This window comes from Henckelia pumila, chromosome 3 (assembly GCF_033568475.1).
Source record: "Henckelia pumila isolate YLH828 chromosome 3, ASM3356847v2, whole genome shotgun sequence".
Lineage (NCBI taxonomy): Eukaryota > Viridiplantae > Streptophyta > Magnoliopsida > Lamiales > Gesneriaceae > Henckelia > Henckelia pumila.
In genome coordinates, this window is record NC_133122.1 from 204,249,799 (window position 1) to 204,259,843 (window position 10,045).

The following is a 10,045-nucleotide window of genomic DNA, read 5'->3' on the forward strand; positions in this document are numbered from 1 at the left end:
CCATGTTAGACAATAATCAAAGTCTAAACAAAAGAATAAAAAAAAAAAAAAAAATTTTTTTTAAATAAATTGATCTGCGCACGCGCGGGCATCACCCCTCGCGCGCGCGCCGGCCAATGGGACCGAGGCCCCCTGGCTTGGCTCGCGCGCGCGCGATCAGGAGCTCGCCCGTGCGCCAGCCAAACCAACAAAAAAAAAATATGGCTCAGCTGCTGTCAAAAACGAGATCATGCCTATGATTGATTCAAGATCATGTCCTACCAAAGTCTAGACATGGTTTAATCAATCATAACATCTAACATGCATTCTAACATGCTATAATTGTTAGGAATAAACCATTCCAAGGCTTTACAACATAATCATAATTCTCATAACATGCAATAACATTGTCATATATCAAGTTCAAGACACCTTATGTTGATTCAAGGATTTACAACATATTTCCAATCCTATAAACATCAACAAAACCACAACTCAATCATCTACAAGTCTTGGTACAAGTATCTTCTAACATGATCATGTTTAAGACTCAATAAACTTCATGACAGCACACATAACTCCTAACTCGGATCCTCACGCTATATCGATTTCATCCCTTGTTCTTTAAGTCCGCCTTTGCCCGGTTCCACTTCCTCCTATTGCAATGACACATACAACAAAACAATAGCCGGATAACTCCGGTGAGAAATAGATTTCCCAGTAAAAGCAACTAAACATGCATAATCAATATCACAATCATGATATAGAATTAAATACAATGCATGCTTTCAAAACAAGGTTCATTTCGTCATTCATCGACTGGGATCCCGAGAAGAAGATATCATAGCTAATCCACCGACACACCCTATCGAGGTGGGGCTACTATCTTGCTCCTCTAGACTTTGAAGCCATTATATATGTAGTTCAGACACTAGGCTAAAACAACCACCCAGGCCATACATATACAATCCCTCAAATCGTCTATTCGAACGTGTCCGTTCATTTCAAATTCAAGGAATAAGTCATCAAGATGAATGCAACATATATCATAATCAAAGCATTCATTATATCAAAGACTTATCCAAGTAATCAAGGTAAAACACATAAGAGCACTTAAGCAAACAAGTATGTGAATTGTGGGAACTCGATACAAACCATCTCGAGTTGTAATCCCAATCAAATAGTAGTCCACTTTTACCTTTCAAATGTGATGTCTAGGATGTCTTTGAGCTTGTCCAATTCTGTCCAAGATCAATTATCAAACACAACTCAAATTCTGTTCAATATCAACTCAACCTTCCACAAGAACTTCAAAGGAAACTCAACCAACCTTGTGTGTTCTTCTATCGGTTTCGAATTCAACGTTCTCGAGTTCACTTGTCCTGTTTACACACTGAAATCATAGCATAAACAAACAAGGAATCATCAGCTAATAGTTCAACAACTTCAGATTCCAAGAACAATAGCAAATCATTTCGATTCAAGAGTTCGACGGCATTTCGGTATTACTTCGGCGATCCCGAACAACTCTAAATCATTTCTAACATTCATATCAGATGTTCAACAACTCAACTCAACATATCAGCAAGTATATATCAATTGAAACATATCTGGAAATCATAAGGACATGATATACACATCACTCTTTAACCAAACTTCAAGAACATCAAAGCTAGAAGATCAAAACCATCAAATTCATTCCAACTTCTGATCCCTGTCCATTTCGAATTCTCAAACCAACATGAAAGACAGAAAAACTTACATCAAATCGAAGGTCTTGTCGAGAGGATTCCAAAACATCTTTCGGAATCGAATTCGGATAACCGTAGCTCAAGATATAAGGATTTGAAGATGAAGATGAAGCTTGAAGATCTCTTGAAAGTTGCTCTCGGTTCTTTTCTTTCCTTGGGCTGAAGAATCTGATGGAATTGCAAGATAATTACACATGACTAAGCCTAGGAATAACAAGTGTCCCACTAACAATCACAATTTTGCACTTTAGCCCCTCAACTATGCAATAATTGCAATTCAGTCCTTAATTCCTCCATTCATTCAATTTCAATCCTAATCAATTTAAGAATATTAGAATTTAAATCAAAACTCCAAATATTCCCAAATTAATTATTCTCGGATTAAAATTAAATAATTCCGGGCATTATAATTCCCCCCACTAAGACTCGATTTCGTCCTCGAAATCTTAGTAATATCAACAAATCATATCACAGATATCAGATAACAGAAAACTAAAGGAGACTCACATCAAGAAAATAACTCTGGAAATCGTTGTCTCATATCTGATTCAGTCTCCCAAGTCGCTTCTGTAATACCATGATGACTCCACTGAACCTTCACAAGCGGAATAGTCTTCGTACGAAGTTGCTTCTCTTTACGATCAAGAATCTGAATCGGCTTTTCGAAATAACTCAAAGTCTCGTCGAATTCAGCTTCATCAGATTGAAGTACATGAGATTCATCAGAAAGATACTTTCGAAGCATTGATACATGAAAGACATCATGTATTCCAGATAACGCCGGAGGAAGAGCTAATCGATAGGCAAGATTGCCTATTTTCTCCAGAATTTCATACGGACCAATGTAGCGTGGAGACAACTTCCCTCGCTTGCCAAATCTGACTGTACCTCTGAAAGGAGAAATCTTCAGGAATACTCGATCCCCCTGTTCAAAAGACAAAGGTCGACGTCGAATGTTAGCATATTTTCGCTTGTCTATCTTGAGCTGTCTTCATTCTTGTCTGAATAAGCTTCACTTGATCAGTCAGATCACGTATCATATCAGGGCCAGTGTCAGGTACTTCTGAAATATCATCCCAGTACAAAGGAGATCGACATTTTCTTCCGTATAAAGCTTCAAATGGAGCCATTCCAATACTCGATTGGTAGCTGTTGTTGTACGAGAATTCACAAAGAGGTAATGAATCTTGCCAACTCGTGCCAAAATCAAGCACTACAGCTCTCAACATGTCCTCCAATGTCTGAATGGTACGCTCAGACTGCCCGTCTGTTTGTGGATGATAAGCTGTGCTCAAACGAAGCTGAGTACCCAAAGCACTCTGTAAGCTATGCCAGAAGTGAGATGTAAATCGAGGATCACGATCTGATACAATAGACTTCGGCACACCATGTAATCTGACAACTTCACGGACATAAATCTCTGCCATCTGATCATGTCTGTACGTCATACGATAAGGTATAAAACACGCAGACTTCGTCAATCTATCGATAATCACCCAGATAGCATCATAACCTCTAGAAGATCGAGGTAATCTCGTCACGAAATCCATGGAAATATGATCCCATTTCCATCCAGGCACGGATAAACTCTGTAACAAGCCAGGCGGTTTCTTCCTTTCAGCCTTCACCTGTTGGCAGTTCAGACACCGAGATACAAAATCAGTGATATCAGACTTCATTGGTTTCCACCAGTATTGAGTCTTCAGATCATTATACATCTTCCTACCTCCAGGATGAATACTATAACGACTACAATGCTCCTCTGTCAGTAGTTGTTGTCGCACATCAGAAATATCAGGCACTACAAGGCGATTGTGAACATAAAGAAGATCATATCGAACCCGGTATTCAGATACATGCCCTGATCTGACTTTCACAATTGAATTCTGTATATTCTGATCAAGTTTCTGAGCATCTCGAATTCTTACCAATAAAGCTGGTTCAGCTTTCATTTGATAGAGTCGAAGAGGTTGATAATTCGTATCAAATACTAACCCAGACAGACAACAGTCTTCAATCAAATTTGATACACCAATCGTCGATAAGGACAAAGAACATACCTTTCGACTAAGTGCATCTGCTGCCGCATTCGATTTCCCTGAATAGTACTTAATCTCACAATCAAAGTCTTTAAGCAAATCAAGCCACCTCCGCTGTCTCATATTCAATTCTGACTGTGAAAATAGATACTTCAGACTCTTGTGATCAGAATAAATCTCAAACTGCTCCCCGTACAGATAATGTCGCCAAATTTTCAAAGCAAATACAATGGCGGCCAATTCAAGATCATGAATCGGATATCTGGTTTCGTGAGACTTCAACTGTCTTGAGGCATAAGCAATCACATGTCCTCGCTGCATCAAGACACACCCTAATCCTCGATGAGATGCATCACAGTAAACAGTGAAACCACCAGTACCTGAAGGAATCGTCAAGACTGGTGCACTGGTCAGTCGTGTCTTCAACTCAAGAAAACTAGATTCACAAGCTTCAGACCAGACAAAAGGAGCATTTTTCTGAGTTAACTGAGTAATTGGCTTCGCAATACTGGAAAAATCTTTGATAAATCGACGATAATACCCAGCCAATCCCATAAAACTCCGGATCTCAGGAACATATGTCGGTCTTGACCAACTGATCACTGCTTCTACTTTACTTGGATCCACAGAAATACCATTTCCAGATATAATATGTCCAAGAAAGACAACCTGTTTCAGCCAAAACTCACATTTCGAAAGTTTAGCATACAATTTCTCGGCTCGTAAGGTTTTCAAAACTGTTCTCAGATGTTCAGCATGATCAATCAGATTCTTGGAATATATCAGAATATCATCAATAAAGATAATTACAAAATCATCGATATACTTCTGAAACACACGGTTCATCAAAGCCATGAATACAGCTGGAGCATTCGTCAAACCAAACGGCATAACTATAAACTCATAATGGCCATACCTGGTTCTGAACGCAGTCTTAGGAATATCAGAATCCCTAACTCTCAGCTGATGGTATCCAGATCTCAGATCAATCTTGGAATACACAGAAGAACCCTGCAACTGGTCAAATAAATCATCAATACGAGGCAAAGGGTATTTGTTCTTTACCGTAGCCTTGTTCAGTTGCCGGTAATCAATACACAATCTCATTGATCCGTCTTTCTTTTTGACAAACAGAACTGGAGCACCCCAAGGAGAAACACTGGGTCGAATGTATCCCTTGGCCAATAAATCTTCTAACTGTTCTTTCAACTCTTTTAATTCCACTGGTGCCATTCGATATGGTGCCTTCGAAATCGGTGCAGTTCAAGGCATCAGTTCAATGTTGAAGTCAATCTCACGATACGGAGGTAATCCTGGAATCTCATCCGGAAAGACGTCCGCAAATTCACTAACCACTGGCAAGTCAGCCAGGTTCGGGCTAGTTTTCAACGTATCCACCGCATAAACAAGAAATCCATCTGCTCCTTTCTGCAAAAGTCGGGTCATAGATAATACAGAAATAAGAGGAATCTTAGCACGTGAACCCTTACCATAGAATTTCCATTCTCCAGCCATCTCAGGTCTGAATCTCACTACCTTCTGAAAGCAATCGACGGTAGCTCTGTACTTATTCAGCATATCAATCCCAATAATACAATCACAATCAGACATACCAAGTACAAAACAATCGATCTCAATCTCATTACCCTCATACTGTAGTACACAATTCTTTACTATCTGAATCGAGATAAGACCCCTCCCCAAAGGAGAAGAAACAGATACTACAACTGGTAATGACTCAACAGGCAAAGAATGCAATGCAACAAATTTGGCAGATAGAAACGTATGGGATGCACCGGTATCAAACAACACATAAGCAAAATAACCAGAAATAGAACAGTTACCTGCAATCACATCATCAGGTGCTCCCTGTGCCTGCTCCTCAGTCAAAGCAAAGACATGAGCCTGCTGTCTCTGAGGCTGATTGCCTGCCTGACCTCCACCTGGTCGAGTCTGCTGCTGTGGATGTGCCGGCTGGAAAGAATGAACAGAAGAGGCCTGTCTTCCAGGTTGAGCCACTGATCGTGATGACTCTGCACCTCTTGCCTGTCCAGTATTTCTCTGAGGACACACCCTTGCAAAATGACCCGTCTGTTGGCATATATGGTACCTCCCAGATACACCTCGGCACTGATCGGTTGGATGATTTCCACCACAACTGTTGCAGAACACTCCTGACTTCTGCTTCGTACCACTGGAACTCGAAGAACTGCTCCCAGACTTCTTAAACTGTTTTCCTCTTGCTTGCAAGAACCCTTTCTTTCCACTGCTACTACCACCTTCAAATCGAAAAGACTGTTTCGGAGTTGGAGCTACAGGTTGTGACTGTCTCAGAGGTTGTGCGGTATACGAAACTCCTCGCTGCTGTATCAAACCAGCTTCCGCTCCCTTGGCACTGTTCAAGGCATCAGCAAAGGTATTCGGTCGCCTTGTATTCACCAGTGTAAAAACATCCGGACTCAGGCCATTGATAAACTGATCAGCCATAGCCTCGTCACTGTCAGCAACATGTGGAGCAAAACGTAGCAATGTAGAGAATTTTGCAACGTAGTCTTCGATATTCAAATTCCCCTGTTTCAGATTTGCAAACTCAGCCCCTTTATCCTTGCGGTAAGACACAGGAAAGAAGCGTTGGTAGAACTCAGTTTTGAAGACATTCCAAGTCAGTACAGTTCCTCTACGCTCCACAGCTCTTTTTGTAGTGAACCACCAGCTCTTCGCAACTTCATGCAACTGATGCCCAATCAATCTAACTCTCCGTTCATCCCCGTAGTCAAGTGAATCAAATAGCATCTCCATATCATCAAGCCATCCCTCGCATTCAACGACATTTTCTGTACCTTTCAAAGTAGGCGGCTTGTAGGATTGGAAACGTTTCAGAAGTGTTTCCATAGGAGTTGCTGTCATATCAGTCATATCTCTTGACGTACTTCCCTGTTCATTACTCGGCACTGCAGTAGCTCGAGGCACTATCGGTGTAACAACTGTCGGTGGAGTATGAACTGTCTGTTCTGGCAGAGGAATAGGAACCTGTGGTAGAGTAGGAACCTGTGGTCGAAGAGAAGGTCTTCCTGGTCGTCGAGACATATCTGATTATCAAAATGGTTAGGATACCAAATCATCAAATTATCTCAGTCCTCCTCTGATCATCTTACCTCTGATCAAGACTCGGTTCTGATTCAGGTGTAAATAAAGAATCGAAGAACAAGTACTCAACAAGACATGCTTCCAATCAAATCCGATAATCAGGTAGCATATCATAATTAACAGATCACATGCCTCTAATCATTCCAGATATTCCAGTAAACATGTGTCGTTAATTATAGTACTCATACTTTCAAATAAAATAAATACAATACTGTAATAAATTACTTGAAAGTAAATCATGCTATCATTTAAACCATGTAATTCAATCACGTAATTAAATCATAGCATAGATCATAAATAAGTAAAGCAAATGACTCGATCTACCCCACTCATTGTCTATCTAAGTCCAGAATTGTCTTGCTCTGATACCACCTGTTGTGATGACCCGAGTTCTAATCTCTCATTAATCTCATTAATCATTATTAAACCATGTTAGACAATAATCAAAGTCTAAACAAAAGAATAAAAAAAAAAAATTTTTTTTTTTTAAATAAATTGCTCTGCGCACGCGCAGGCATCACCCCTCGCGCGCGCGCCGGCCAATGGGACCGAGGCCCCCTGGCTTGGCTCGCGCGCGCGCGAGCAGGAGCTCGCCCGTGCGCCAGCCAAACCAACAGAAAAAAAATATGGCTCAGCTGCTGTCAAAAACGAGATCATGCCTATGATTGATTCAAGATCATGTCCTACCAAAGTCTAGACATGGTTTAATCAATCATAACATCTAACATGCATTCTAACATGCTATAATTGTTAGGAATAAACCATTCCAAGGCTTTACAACATAATCATAATTCTCATAACATGCAATAACATTGTCATATATCAAGTTCAAGACACCTTATGTTGATTCAAGGATTTACAACATATTTCCAATCCTATAAAAATCAACAAAACCACAACTCAATCATCTACAAGTCTTGGTACAAGTATCTTCTAACATGATCATGTTTAAGACTCAATAAACTTCATGACAGCACACATAACTCCTAACTCGGATCCTCACTCTATATCGATTTCATTCCTTGTTCTTTAAGTCCGCCTTTGCCCGGTTCCACTTCCTCCTATTGCAATGACACATACAACAAAACAATAGCCGGATAACTCCGGTGAGAAATAGATTTCCCAGTAAAAGCAACTAAACATGCATAATCAATATCACAATCATGATATAGAAGTAAATACAATGCATGCTTTCAAAACAAGGTTCATTTCGTCATTCATCGACTGGGATCCCGAGAAGAAGATATCATAGCTAATCCACCGACACACCCTATCGAGGTGGGGCTACTATCTTGCTCCTCTAGACTTTGAAGCCATTATATATGTAGTTCAGACACTAGGCTAAAACAACCACCCAGGCCATACATATACAATCCCTCAAATCGTCTATTCGAACGTGTCCGTTCATTTCAAATTCAAGGAATAAGTCATCAAGATGAATGCAACATATATCATAATCAAAGCATTCATTATATCAAAGACTTATCCAAGTAATCAAGGTAAAACACATAAGAGCACTTAAGCAAACAAGTATGTGAATTGTGGGAACTCGATACAAACCATCTCTAGTTGTAATCCCAATCAAATAGTAGTCCACTTTTACCTTTCAAATGTGATGTCTAGGATGTCTTTGAGCTTGTCCAATTCTGTCCAAGATCAATTACCAAACACAACTCAAATTCTGTTCAATATCAACTCAACCTTCCACAAGAACTTCAAAGGAAACTCAACCAACCTTGTGTGTTCTTCTATCGGTTTCGAATTCAACGTTCTCGAGTTCACTTGTCCTGTTTACACACTGAAATCATAGCATAACAAACAAGGAATCATCAGCTAATAGTTCAACAACTTCAGATTCCAAGAACAATAGCAAATCATTTCGATTCAAGAGTTCGACGGCATTTCGGTATTACTTCGGCGATCCCGAACAACTCTAAATCATTTCTAACATTCATATCAGATGTTCAACAACTCAACTCAACATATCAGCAAGTATATATCAATCGAAACATATCTGGAAATCATAAGGACATGATATACACATCACTCTTTAACCAAACTTCAAGAACATCAAAGCTAGAAGATCAAAACCATCAAATCCATTCCAACTTCTGATCCCTGTCCATTTCGAATTCTCAAACCAACATGAAAGACAGAAAAACTTACATCAAATCGAAGGTCTTGTCGAGAGGATTCCAAAACATCTTTCGGAATCGAATTCGGATAACCGTAGCTCAAGATATAAGGATTTGAAGATGAAGATGAAGCTTGAAGATCTCTTGAAAGTTGCTCTCGGTTCTTTTCTTTCCTTGGGCTGAAGAATCTGATGGAATTGCAAGATAATTACACGTGACTAAGCCTAGGAATAACAAGTGTCCCACTAACAATCAAAATTTTGCACTTTAGCCCCTCAACTATGCAATAATTGCAATTCAGTCCTTAATTTCTCCATTCATTCAATTTCAATCCTAATCAATTTAAGAATATTAGAATTTAAATCAAAACTCCAATATTCCCAAATTAATTATTCTCGGATTAAAATTAAATAATTCCGGGCGTTACACCTGAGTTATCCGGCTATTGTTGTGTTGTATGTGTCATGGCAATAGGCGGGAGTGGAACAGGACAGAAGCGAGATTGAAGAACAGAGAATGAGGGATAAGCGTGATGATCCGGTATAGATGTTGAGTTGCTGTCACTTGTTTGATAAGATCAAGAGCTATGTTGTATAGTTAGTAGACTTGAATCTTGTCTACTTTACATTTTAAGTTGATCCTAGGTTAGAGTTGAAATTGTACACTTGATAGACTTAAGTTTATGTCTAGAGTGTTTACTACTTGAATATGAAATTATACTTGATCTTGTAATCACATTGGAACTAGATGTGTTACTTTGGTATTGAGATGTTAATGTATATGTTGTTGCCTGGTTAATGTTTCTTAGAATATGGTGATGTGTTTTTGGAATTGAATCAACATGTCTAAAACTTGATCTTTATTTTGTGCATGTTTTTGTATCAAAGAATCAAGTTGGGAAGCAATTTTCAGAACAATTATGAGCTGCAATTCTTGGGCAAGAATCTGCCCAAGGCAGCGCCCGAGCTGCAAAAAACAGCAGCCTGAGCGCACC

The 10,045-nt window shown here is 39.5% G+C and overlaps 1 long non-coding RNA gene across 2 annotated transcripts; it reads right to left on the reverse strand.

Annotated features, from left to right (window-relative positions):
- Positions 1-365: 365 nt before the first annotated feature.
- On the reverse strand, positions 366-9,212 carry LOC140893580 (uncharacterized). Of its 2 annotated transcripts, XR_012153206.1 has the most exons (6): positions 9,083-9,212; positions 8,652-8,714; positions 8,520-8,562; positions 1,310-1,372; positions 1,178-1,220; positions 366-635 (listed from the first exon to the last, which is right to left on the reverse strand). It is a non-coding gene; the product is annotated as an uncharacterized lncRNA (long non-coding RNA). The 2 variants fall into 2 exon arrangements; XR_012153207.1 differs by lacking the exons at positions 8,520-8,562; positions 8,652-8,714; positions 9,083-9,212 and adding an exon at positions 1,742-1,871.
- Positions 9,213-10,045: the final 833 nt, after the last annotated feature.